Here is a 12,845-nt window from a genome sequence, read left to right on the forward strand (position 1 = left end):
ATTTATTAAAGAACTTTCTGACATAACTTTTGGACAACTTCATCAAGTGTACTTCATTGTTTTAAGAAGTCATTGAAATTTTTGCAGAAATTGTAGCATAAGAGATCTTGATGTCTTGTCTGGGAAAAACGTTGTTATAAACCATGAGAACAAGTCCATTGATTTCAGGGAACTAATATTAGTTAACTGGATTAATACTTTCTGTAAAACTGGATACAGAACATATCTAACTTCTTGAGGCATTCTAGAAAAGAATTTTCTAAGTAAATGGGTAGTGTATTACAGAGACAGTTTTCATCTTAGACTTTAATAAAAGCAGGTGCTGTGCCTGCAATTTCAAAAGCCACTTGTAATGCTCTCCGTATAACTCTTGAAGCATTACAAAGCAAGATACTAATATTTCTTGAGCCATCACCAGCAAGGTAACTAAGCAGTGCAAAGATACTATTATTATTTTTTTTAAAAATTATATCAGAGTAGAAAAGTGACTGTTCAACAGGCATCAAGCAAGTGAAAGGAGAGCACTGGCATTTAAGAACATCTGCTTATCATCCTTGAGAACACACCTACAGTCTTAACAACTCTCAAAAGCATCCTGATTCTTAATCATCTACCTCTTGTAATTGCAAGGAGGCTTTTTCACAAAGAGATACAAAGAAGTTGATAACGTTTTTATCTCCTTATTGACATGGCTTTCAGCAGGAGTGATAATAAGGAAACTCGTTGTGGATGTTGTCCCCAGTCCTCTTCATCCCAGCACTTTCGAAGTGCTCTTGGAGTGCCAGAGCCATCCTTTTACACAAGCATGTTCAGTAAGGTGGTTCCTTACTCTACTGTAGAAAATCATAGTGCTTTGGCTATCTGCCATTGCAGAGAGGTCACTGACATACTGATCTCCTGGTCAAAGTATTGTTGCATCCTTTACATCTACAGTTTTGGCAGCAGGAGACAAGCTTGCTTTTGCTTTTGCTTTTGCAGAAGAGTGCATGGAAAACAGTCAGGAATGCTGCTGCTAAAGGCTGATTTCTCAAAAATATTTGGATGCCTAATTCCTCGTGGGGACTAAAGCCAAAATTAGCATATTTTCCGAATGTTGTTTTGTACCAGGTGTGTAAAGACACTAGAAAAAAAAGAGCAATAACTACTATTAATACAAATGGCAATGCAAGGACTTGGCATGTGATATGACCTAAAAATAGGAGACTATATAAATACATGCTCATACTAAAAAGTAGTCTGTCTTGTGATTAGTGTGACCATTTCAAAATATTTCCTGTTGTAACTGTATAACTCTTAAAAAGAATGGATAGGTTTGAGCTGGTGAATTGCTAGATGTCTTTCAACTAGTGCTGGTAAAAAAAAAAATGATAGATTTCTTTTACAGTAAAGAAACAGGTAAACAAAACTAAATAACAAGCCTTGGGGGTTTGTGTAGGTTAGCTCATATCATGCTGTAACAGAATTCTCTAAAAACTATCAGCCTAAGCAGTACAAACACAAGAAACTTCTACGTGTAGTTTATAGTACATCCTAGAAGCATCTACAGAGATGGTGTGGGAGTGCAGGGAGGTTTGAACTGAGGAAATTGCTTTTAAAATTTGGTTTTTTTGTGTGTTTAATTTTTTTTTTCAAGAGTTTCAGAGAATTGAAAGAGGAACCTGCACTGAGCAGCTAGTCCTAACTTGTACAAAACTTTCCCCACATAATGTGACGAAACATATTTTATCACTGCACTCTTATCTTTAGTATCTGAGATGTTAGGGCACTATAGTTTGCTCATCTGCATGGATGGATGGGGATAGAAGGGGTTTGGATAATTTATTTTGCCTTTCCAACCTCTTTTATGGAAATGGAATACACAACCTTTATTAAACCACAATCCTCAAGAAAATGGATTTATTTTGAAGCTTAAAACTCTGCTTTCCTTTTCTTCCTCTCTCTCTCTCTATATGTGTATGACGATCTGGCAAAGTGAGACAGAGAAACACACAGAGAAAAAGAAAGGATTCTAAAGCTGCTGTCCTGAAGGGTACATTGCCTTTATGTTTTTTATAAAAGTCTCGCTGAGATATTAAAATAAAAAAGGACTCAGGCCTGTTTCCTTCAGATCCCTGAATGAGTTTCAAAACACTGGCCTTTTCCACCATTTGCTTGCCAAACCACATTACAACCCCTGTGGGTTGTACTGCTAAGTGACTGTCACAGGCAGGGGTGACTCCATCTCACATGCCCCAGCAGGCCCCTCCACTGCCAAGCTGATTCCACATGGAGATGCTGTCTGGCCACCATGTGCACATGCAGAAAGTGTCCTCGGATTCCAGATGATTTCAGCAGGGCTAGGGAAAGCATAGCCTTGGCAGCTCTGTGGAAAACCACAAGATGGCCCTGAGTCCCTGAACTTCCCAAGAGCAAGCACGAGCAATGAGTTCCAAAACAGAGCTGGGAACGAAGTAATAGCAAAAATTAAATAACCTCCACTATTTTCAGAAAGAGAAGTGAGAAAGTAGGTGGTGCTGATCTTCCTTCACAGTGGGCAGGGGAGCAGGTTGCATTTTCAAAACCACTGTCCCATCCCTACTCCCAGGAAGCCGAGGGCATCCTTGGAGTTTCAGAAGAGAAGGTGGCTGCTGTGGTGGCTGCAATCCCATTTCAGGCACTGCCAAAGCGTGTGAAGGAGCTCCCGGCAGCATTTCTCCTTTGAGATCTATGGCACTACAAGAGAGTAAAAAAGGGAACCTGAACCTTTCAATAGGGAAGACCTCAAGAGAGCCCAGTATTCAAGCTTGCCATTTTCTGCCAGGTCTCATTTCTCATCAGATATTTTCATATATTATGTGCTTACTTGGGGCCAACAAGTTGTATTTTTATGTTATTTTGATGCTAATAGATTAACCAGCTCCACAGAAAATTTTTGATCACTGGAACATGTTTCTCTGCACTATTAGCTCACAAGAAGGTTCCTTGGTGCAGATTTGGTTTGTGATAGCTGATTTCTCCCCATCAGTTCCCATGAGGTTCAGGGTTTTTCTAGTTAAGCAGCTGAAGTTGTAGAAATTTATTTGCAATAGGCTACAGGCCAAAGCTCTTCCCTGTCCTGATGGGGAAGCAGGAGACCCCATGTCAGTGCTCCTGCTGCTGCAGAGACTCAGGATGGCAAAGGTCTCAGTCAAGAACTGCTAATCTTCATCTTGTGAGGAGCTCCCCACTGGATCTTGAATGCTTGGCTTCTACAAGGAATCACATTTGTGACACCTGAACATATACATCACACCAGAGTGTATTTTCCCAGTTTGGTTAGGGGTACTTGAAGGGTTTTGTTATTCTGTATTGTTTGCTCTCACAGCTGATTTTTCTATCCCAAGCACATCACTGCCGCATTTACCATTCTCATTATTTGATTGATGGTGCAGTCCTCCAGTCACATCCTTCAGCCCATGGAAATTTTGTTTCACGTGTTGATGCAGCTGAATTGTTGACTGGATGTGACACAAAGCTTCCAGTAATGCAACAGTACTGATCCTCCAGCGACACAGCCCCTTTTGGCTGGGCTGTATCAGCATGTGCCCTGGTCATACCATTCTTAACACACTTTCTTTCATCAGACTTCTCAGATACCTAAACTAGGTCAGATTCCCAGCTGAAAACCAGAGCAATCAGCCTCAGCATTTTTACTCCTTTTATGTAACTGCGTTTTTATGTACCTGGGGTTTTTTTGTGGCTGACTGTTTTACGTGATGTGCTTCATACACTTCACATGTAGACACTGTTTGTCTGGTTCCTTCCTGGACTTAATACCTTTTCCTGTCCTTTTTTTTAAGACTATAGAGGATTTAATAACATTCCCACCACTAAATATGTGTCATCCTGAACTATATGCTTTCTTGTGCCAGTCAGCTCTCTCTACATTTTAGTTTAAAAACTGTAACCTTAATTTTTAGTAACAGAAGCCTGGTTTGTTTTAGTTTAGGTCGCACCATATTTTCCTGAATAGGTGCCATTTGCACCAAAAAATTCCTTTATTCTTAAGTACATCTGTGTCATTTTCCTATGCATCTATTGTCAAGTTACACACTAAAACTGCAGAAATCTGGTAATATTTCAGAGCACATCACTTAGAGATCTCTAGTGCTCATAACAACCCAAATTTTGTCTCCAAAGAGCTGTCTCCTACTGCTCTATTGTTATTCATATCTTATCAGAGCATAACTGCCTCAGAGCACAGCCTAGTTGGAGGACTGCAGCTTGGGGTGCTCCCCAGAGGTCAGTACTGGATACAGTCTTGTTCAACTTCAAGCTGCCAAGTGCATATCAGTTTAGCTCCTACAAGAGCCCCATGTCTCACATTTTTCAAAGGCTGTTTTCATTACTGCTGATGTGAGAATCCTTGCTACACAAACACTTTTATGGTCACATAAAACTGACTGTAGGTTTTGACACACAGGTGGAAGAAGACAGGTACAGGTACAACAACGCACGTGGTCCTATTCTGTGCCAATTGGTTTTCACACAGAAGCTGACCTAGTCATTTTAAAGTAGCAGCTGAGTGGTTCAAGTGTGAAAGGGGTCAATCATGCTTTAGGGGACTGGTTCAGATTTGGACAGAATTCAGGCAATTATGGGCCTCCAGGAAACCAGGATCTGAATCAACAGGATGTTTAAAATGGGCTGGAATCAGCTTCAAACACCTGCATTTACTGTGGAAGTGACTACGTATGAGAATGTTACAGTCACTGGAGATCTGCCTAGTACAGTCAGTGGTATTCCCACTTTACAACTCACCCTAAAATAGACACTTGGATTTCTATGGATGATAAATCCACAGATGTAGAAAAGACCAGGCAGGAAAGGTGCCAGCTAGACCCAAATCTTGCAACTTCGTACTACTGATGTGGAAAAAATTTTGAAGATTCATATAGATCTTACTTAACAAGAGGAACAATAATTCATCCTGTATTTACATGTCACCAGTTGTTATGGATCTAGCAAAGGCTTTTGGGGGCAAGTCTATTTATTTAGGAGGTAGAAAGAGATTTTGAACATACTAAGGCCTACTAGTGGAAGTAGTAGAAGGCGGCCCATCTGATGACAGCTTACATGCTCAACCAAGTTTTTTGATACACCCCTAACAATACTGTTTCCAATTTCTGGTCACAGTATTTTATACAAATGTTAGAATTACCCTACATTCTTTGCTCAAAATATTTCCCAAATACCATGCCAAATTATCCTTTCAACTACACCTGCAAAACTTGGTGGTCCATTCTGTTTATGGACTTCATCATATGCTAAATCAATCCACAGCTACAGATTGTCATATCTTTAGTGCAAATATGAGAAAAAGCAACATCTGAGGTATTTTTCTTTTTTCTTCTTCTGCTTTTTTTTTTCTTTTAATCTAAAAAGATAATCTTCAAGAGCACACATGCAGCTCTACCTCAATTCCTTTGTGGACTGAACAGGAGAGAAAACAGCCAAAAAGAGTTTCACAGAAAAGAGAGATGAAAAGATAGAAAGTACAGATTTCAAATAGGATATATATATTTATATATATACATATACACATGTGTTTATATATATATATATATATATATATTTTTTATTGTAAAATGCCTGTTGGACCATGCAGATTCAATGTAAGACCACCAAGTTTTCTGAAGATTGAGGGATTCTCTCTTAGGAATCTGTCAAATTGTCTACCACAAGCACCTTGTACCTAAATTCTTTTCCTGGAATTTGAGGTCAGAAAGGAAATGATCAACTACACCTTTTCCTCTGACTTTCACAACAGCTGTGTGAGGCAATTACTTGTAGTGGGAAGTGATTGCTGACCGGAAGCCACTGTCTATCAATCCTGGACATAGACAATATTTAAAAATTTAAAGTTGTAAAGGAAATCAGTTCATGTGTTATTTAAATTTCAACTTGATCTGGCAATTTCCATGGTCAAAGTTCCATAAAAACATAAATCTTCATCATCTTGTCATAACTCAAGGGCAAGGTACCTGCAGGAGGACCCTCTGGCACAGGATAACTCCACACCACACAGGATGTCTGCCAGAGTAGTTAAAAGGAGCTTTGCAAGCTGTTTGTCGACCATCTGACAAAGACTGTGATCCACTGAAGTGAAGGTCCCCTGCCAGGCGTCAGTAATATTTCAGGAACTGCGTGCATGCTCTTCCTCCACGATATGTGCAAGATTGCATTGTTTCACCAAGAAGCAAGCTATGTTGTGCCGCTGGGATATGACTGTATGCACATGAGCAATGATCACAGAGGACTGTAAGTCCTATAGAATGAATTTCTCAGCTCTTATGTTGAACTTTTATGCTGCCTTAGCTTTGTTAATCCTTTCTAAAATATCAGTCTTGAAAAAATTAAGCTTACTAAATCTGTGTATGTAGGAAAGATCAACATATATATAATATTTTAGCTATTAACCCATAAATTGGAACCTCTTTAAACCCAGTTTAGGATGCTTACTCTGAAATTTAAACCAGTTTAGAAAATCTATCAGTGGAGTTATTGGTTTCAATTGACCTAAAGTTTTGCTCACAGAATTTTTAAAAACTCTCTTGGGCACTGATAAAGAAAAGTGCAAACTGCTTCATTTTGTAATGTAACTATCACTTGAATCATAAAACCACACTTCAGATGCAGAGATTGCAGTATTTGTCAATACTGACCCACAGACTTACTATTTCCAATAACCTGACTGCTGCAGAAACAAACTTTTTAAATGCCACATTGATGAGTTTCACACTGAACTGGCTTATTAACACAGACGATAGCAGCTGTGTTTATGCAAATCTTATCTAAATTAGGATGAACGTTGCTAACACGAGCACAGCATCCTGCCATTGCTGATTTATGGTTAGAAAAGGTGAAGGTTCGAATGAATTAAAATTCAACTATCAGCAAAACTGCACAGTCCAGGACAGACACTGCACAGTCCAGGAAATTTAAAGGTAGCTATGTACAGTTAATTTTACTGCTTTACCTAGTTCTGAAGATTTAGTACATATTTCCTTGTGGAATTTCTTTGCGTGTCATCTGTATATTTAGACTTCATATATTTAGACTTAATAATACCTTTTTGATTCAAACTTGGAATCTGCCCACCTGCACTCTCTCAAGCTGGAGAACAGAAGCACTTCCTAATAAGCAGAAATGCTAGGATTATTTTCCTTCACTTTTGAATAAAGTTGCTTTTGTCTAGATTGGTACAGCTAACAGATGGAGGCATGTACCCTCCACTACATTAAAGCTGGTAATCTCTCTATATTTTCTTGCTGAAAAAATAGAGGGTTTTTTACCTCTCAATGTGAAATCTTTGTGGAGAGAAGACACTCTTGTTTTACCTTGTCCTGACTATTTGAGGTTAGAGCTGTAACCACCATAAGGTTTACTTTGACTGGGTACGCTAAGATAAAGACTGAAGTTTGTCTCCACAAGAGTTTTTGATTAATATAGTAGTTATAATGTAAGTCTTTCATTGTAAAAAATATGCTATCTTTTGCAGTGAAGACATACATATGGTTTTCTTATGTCCTTTTTCTGAATAATCTTTGGTGAAAAATAACAAATAGACAATACTTTTTTTTTTCTAAAGCTAAATGGCACAGAAGGTCAGGAATATTGCAGCTAGTTAGATGTTTTCAGATTCATTTTGTTTCCTCAGAAATACTTGAACATGCAAGTGCACAGAGGGTAGAAGTCATATTTCCAAAATGTATTTATTCTTAAAAGAAGATAAGTTAAAGCCTAGCATCAAATAATGCCTTTGTGACAATATAATTACAGGCTCTGCAACAGTTTCAGATCTTTGCAATAATGTTACTCAGAGCAAAACAACGGGAAGAAAAAAAAATCAGCAAAAAGGACAGGGAAGCCCAAATGCAAAGAAGTTTCTTAGAAGACTTGGGTTCACATCTCGACTGAGTGAACCAAACTCGTGGCTGTTAGAGATGTAGAGATGTAATCCTACAAGCTAAAATTTGCATGAAAGTTCATTGCAAGCATGAGAAAGAATCATCAAGGCAAAATCTGCAGTCTCTTTTGGTAAGGCCCATGTTCAGTTTAAGAAACACACAACCAGAGATGAACTCATTTACATTCCTCAGTTTGGTGAACTTGAACATTCGCTGAAGTGTTTCTCTGAAAAGCACCAACAATGCTTTAGGAACAATAACTGAGATGTGTTACAGAAGGGCACTTTTCCTTCTTGTTCCTCATATTAAAACCCCTTATTCTATCTAAATATCAAAGTGTTTTTCACTTTTCTCACAGCTTGAGATGACTGGCTCCTGACTCCTTGCCTTCCTGGCTCCTTCTTCTCCTCATACTCAGTCTACCATAGAAATTAAGCATCTGTTTTCTGTGCTTGTGTAATATTCTTTCATCTTACTAGTAATTCAGACAGTCCAGGAGGGGTTGAATACCCAGCAGGAACACTGCACACTGACAATCCCTAAAGTTTTAACCAATTTTAACTACAGTTAGGTAATCATAAACTATCTAACCCTTTAACTCTTGTTACTGATTTGTAATAGTATTAAACTGAGTAAATGAGAAATAAAATAAGTTTAAAAAATTCTAAAAAGCGGTCTTTTGAGAAAAAACAAAATACATTCTTCAGCCACACTTGCATTGATTAAAAACTACTAATATGATTTTCTAAGTGCTTACAGTAAAATCTGTGCTTTCACTTTGCTTCATTCTGAATCTGTTTTCAATTGAATTGAAATTGCATTTCAGTTTATTTCACCTGTAATCTGAAACATGCCATCCTACACTCTTCAGCTAGAAGGGTGTCTTTCCGAAAGTGTAACAATACCAAATAATTAATAAAATAAGACCGTTTTCCCCCTATGCAATTGCACTTTGACAGGTAGTGAACCAAAAATTATGAAACAGAATAAGTTTTTAAAGGCTTTCTGCTTCATGATACATTTTGACATTTATTTTTCCATCTCAAATCACAAAAAAAATCACAAAACGTTTTATAAATTGGCAATTCTTGTTTTCATTTGGCTCACTGGCTTTTCAGTCTTTTTCACAGGTGCACTTGACATTGAAAACAGGAAGATAATAGACGTAAGAAAGAGAACATACCAGTTTTTTTAGTAGTTCTCCAAAAAGAAAGTAGACACAGCTCTACTGTTACTCTTCCGTAGCAAAGAAATAACACAGTTCTCTTGCAAATTTTTACTGTGTGATTTTCAGTACATCTTTTAATGTTTTATTTGTCATCTTTTGCCAATCGAAGGGAAAGGAATCACTATTCCAGTCAAAAAAGCACTAAGCAGCTGTCACCTTTGTTTGCAGATTGGATAAAAACCTAGTGCTACTGAATTTCCAAGTGAGCTTTCTGTGCAGAGTGAAATGACCAGTGAGCACAAAGAGTAGCAAAAAAATCCTACATGGATTTTGTGTGTGTTACTCCAGAGGCTGTAGGTGCTTAGTACCTAATATGAAACTAAAATACATCCATCCACTAAATGATTCAAAAATGAAGCAAGCAGAAAAGCTTAAGATTTCTCTTTCTGTGTCAGAAGCTTGAGGACTGCTGTAACTGTCAGCAAGACTGGATTGTGTCACTTGAAGAATCCTTATTGAGTTTTTCTTTCAGTCTACTTGTATGTTCATTTGTCTGTTGCAGTTTAAATAGAGCTCTCCCAAAAAAATAAAAGCAATATATAAAAAGTATTTCTGACAGGGATATTTATGTAACAAAACTATACTTTTACAGATTATGCATATTAAATCTTAGCTGAAGGTGGATATTTTTTAATTATCCTGCAGCAAAGTTGGTCTTCAAGAGAATCTGTGCAAGCTTCAGTGATTTGAATTGTGTTGGAAACCTGAAATTTAAAGGAAAAAACTCATAAAACATAAGGGGACTCTAAACCTTTAAAGTGATATTCTTCTCTGTCTTGATGTATGACATTTTCTAATTAAACCACAAGAGACAGACAGAGACTGTGGTTGCAGTGAGGGAAAGACATAAAGTTACCCTGAACAAAATGTAAATATAGCATTAACTAAACCCGTATAAACACAACAGTGGGAGAGGTAAAGTACATTGAAATGGTACACTGTGGTTCCAGCAGCTTAACCTGGTGTCCTGGGTCAACCCCAGCCGGCAGCCAAGCCCCACACAGCAGCTCAGTTCCTCCCCCACCAGCAGGACTGGGGAGAAAACTGGAACGGTAAAAGCCAGAAAACTCATGGGTTGAGATAAAGACAGTTTAACAGGGAAATCAAAAGCTGTGTACACAAGCAAAGCAAAATAAGGAATTAATTCACTACTTCCTATGGGCAGGCAGGTGTTCAGCCATTTCCAGGAGAGCAGTAATGGTGACTTGGGAAGACAAATGCCATTACTCCAAATGTCCCCTCCTTCCTCCTCTTCCCCCCACTTTACATACTGAGCATGATATCATATGGTCTGGAATATCCCTTTGGTCAGTTTGGTTACCTGTGCCAGCTGTGACTCCTCTCAATCTCCTATGCATCCCCAGTCCCCTCGCCAGTGCAGCAGTATGAAAAGCAGAAAAGGCCTTGGCTCTGTGTAAGCACTATTCAGCAATAACAAAAATATCTCTACGTTATTGACCTTATGTTCAGCACAAATCCAAAACATAGTCCCATACCAGCCATGAGGAAGAAAATTAACTCTACTCCAGCCAAAACCAGCACACCCAGCCATTTATAAAGCAAATCATCACAAGTAAGGGTGAATCAGAGCAGGAATTTCTTCTAGCCCAGACTTTCCTGAGCAAGGAATTCAGGATTAGAGCCTGGGAGAATATGCCAAAAGGAAAGATAAAGTTGGAAGGAGAATTTTCTGTACTCCATATTTCCCCAGGAGGCTGTTTGCCCTCAAGAACGACTTGCAACATCAATCTTGTGTGCTTTGCATGCCCTCTTCTCCCCGTAGAAGAAGACTCTAAAGGAATCGCCACAACATTCTTCTTTTGCTCCTTGTGATGGGCATCTTTATCAGTGAAAACCATGCCAAGGTTTTTCTTTTTTGGAGAGCTCTTGTAGGCATCTAACCACAAAGTCTTGTGTCTTTTAACTCCAATTCAAGAAGTGCCTACATTTGGAGGTACTTAGTTTTTACCAACGGTAACATTTCACAAGTGCGTAGAACTTGTCTTTAGCCAGGCCATGAATGCTGACTCTGTTTTGTATTCTGCAGCATCTATGTGTGCATTTTTATCTCCTTCTTATCAAGATGTATTCTCAGAAAAAGCAAGTATAGAAGAAAATTTGTTTGTGATTAGGCCTAACACAAAACAAAATGTAAGATTTATTCAATAGCTTTATTACCAGTGAGACAGATATAATGGAAATTTTCACCTATGCTGCTACCTTCCCAAGTACCTACAATTTCTATAGGAATAGTAACTAGGGGTCTGTGATAGCAAATATCTTTCACTTGCAAAAGCATATTATTAGAGCTCTGTACATACTCTGATTTAGATAAATTTTTTCTGATTGTTTCAAGAAGTTTTGGGTTCTTAGGCACACAGAGGTGCCACTAGGGAAGGATTTTTGAGGCTATAGAGTTCATGAATAGGTATTTGCTATGGAAAGTTGAAATAGAGAGCATTAAGGATTTTTTTCCAAGAGCTATGTGACAGCGAGTGCTTTTTCAAGTTCTCCTGAAAAAATGAAGAATTAGTTTCATTCTTGATATAGCTCTCCTGACAAGAACTGAATCTCCTTTGCAATGGATTTGGCTCAGAGGGCTCTTTGCAGTTGTGAACATCTGATGATCACTTCATTACTTAGACCAAGTTTGCTTGGTGTCAGTGTGTGATATATTAGTAGCACATCTCTGACTACTTTGCAATCCTGTTTTCATGTTCCTCTTCCTAGGCTTCCAACAGCTCAGCTAGAAGCTTCTGAAAGACTGGCAACATTAGTTAGCATCACTTGCTTGATACCGACTCTCACCACTACCAAATATTTTTAGCTGACATTTGAAGCACTGTGTCAAGTTGATCAGATCAAGAAAGAACCCCAATAAGCTGCCACTGAGCTGCTTGCTGCTGCACTGTGATTTTCTGGGTTTGTGCTCAGGTGGTTTTGAGTTGAGTGCCTCCCTACTGCACTACAGCCTTCACTAGAGACTTCACATTTGCCAAGTCTCAGGAACCATCAACAATTCTTTTGTGAAAGGTCTAGCAAGTTATTCAGTAAGAACCTCTGTCAGAAAAAACAATTTTTATCAGAATGGTTATTTCCAGCTCTAGAGTTCGCCAGCACCAAGGGCTGACCTCTTTGAGGGACTGACCTGCTACACTACTCAGGACCTATGACCACACAAATTAAAGGTCTTTTTTAACTAGATCTGAGGTTAAGTGACACCAACTAACTGGCACCTATGTTTTTTAATCTGACCTCCTGCAGCAGGTGTGTCTTGCAGTCAGACACTTGGATTAAACAGTGCAGGCGATCAGAGTCCACAAGCAGGATTGTGTGTCTGAACCTTCTCTCTGCCCGTTATTAAACATAATACATGTGCCCACAGTTATCAGTTGACTTGGCCTGGCACCTCTTCAGACCCCTATTGCCACTCTTCACAAAACTTACTCTAGATCTATCCTCTGCCTTTCTGGACATTCACTGCATTTCTTCACTTCTTCAAGCCTGTACTTTTGTGAAACTGCATCCCTGTACTTGCAGCTTAATGAAAGTAGGCACACATGTAGCACATTAAGGCATGAGTTCTTGCCTGCAACTGCTGAATGCTACTACGCTGCTTAAAATAAATAAGTTAACCATAATCTATTACATCTGCCAAGAAAGATCTACATAAGCCAGACAGTGAAAGC

General features: G+C 38.7%; 1 protein-coding gene across 2 annotated transcripts in view; it reads left to right on the forward strand.

The window, feature by feature from the left end:
• Nucleotides 1–12,845, forward strand: part of P2RY8 (P2Y receptor family member 8) — a 31,496-nt gene that overhangs the window by 13,614 nt on the left and 5,037 nt on the right. The gene's annotated exons all lie outside the window — the stretch shown is intronic.

The sequence above is a fragment of the Pseudopipra pipra genome, chromosome 2 (assembly GCF_036250125.1).
Source record: "Pseudopipra pipra isolate bDixPip1 chromosome 2, bDixPip1.hap1, whole genome shotgun sequence".
Taxonomy (NCBI): Eukaryota; Metazoa; Chordata; class Aves; order Passeriformes; family Pipridae; genus Pseudopipra; species Pseudopipra pipra.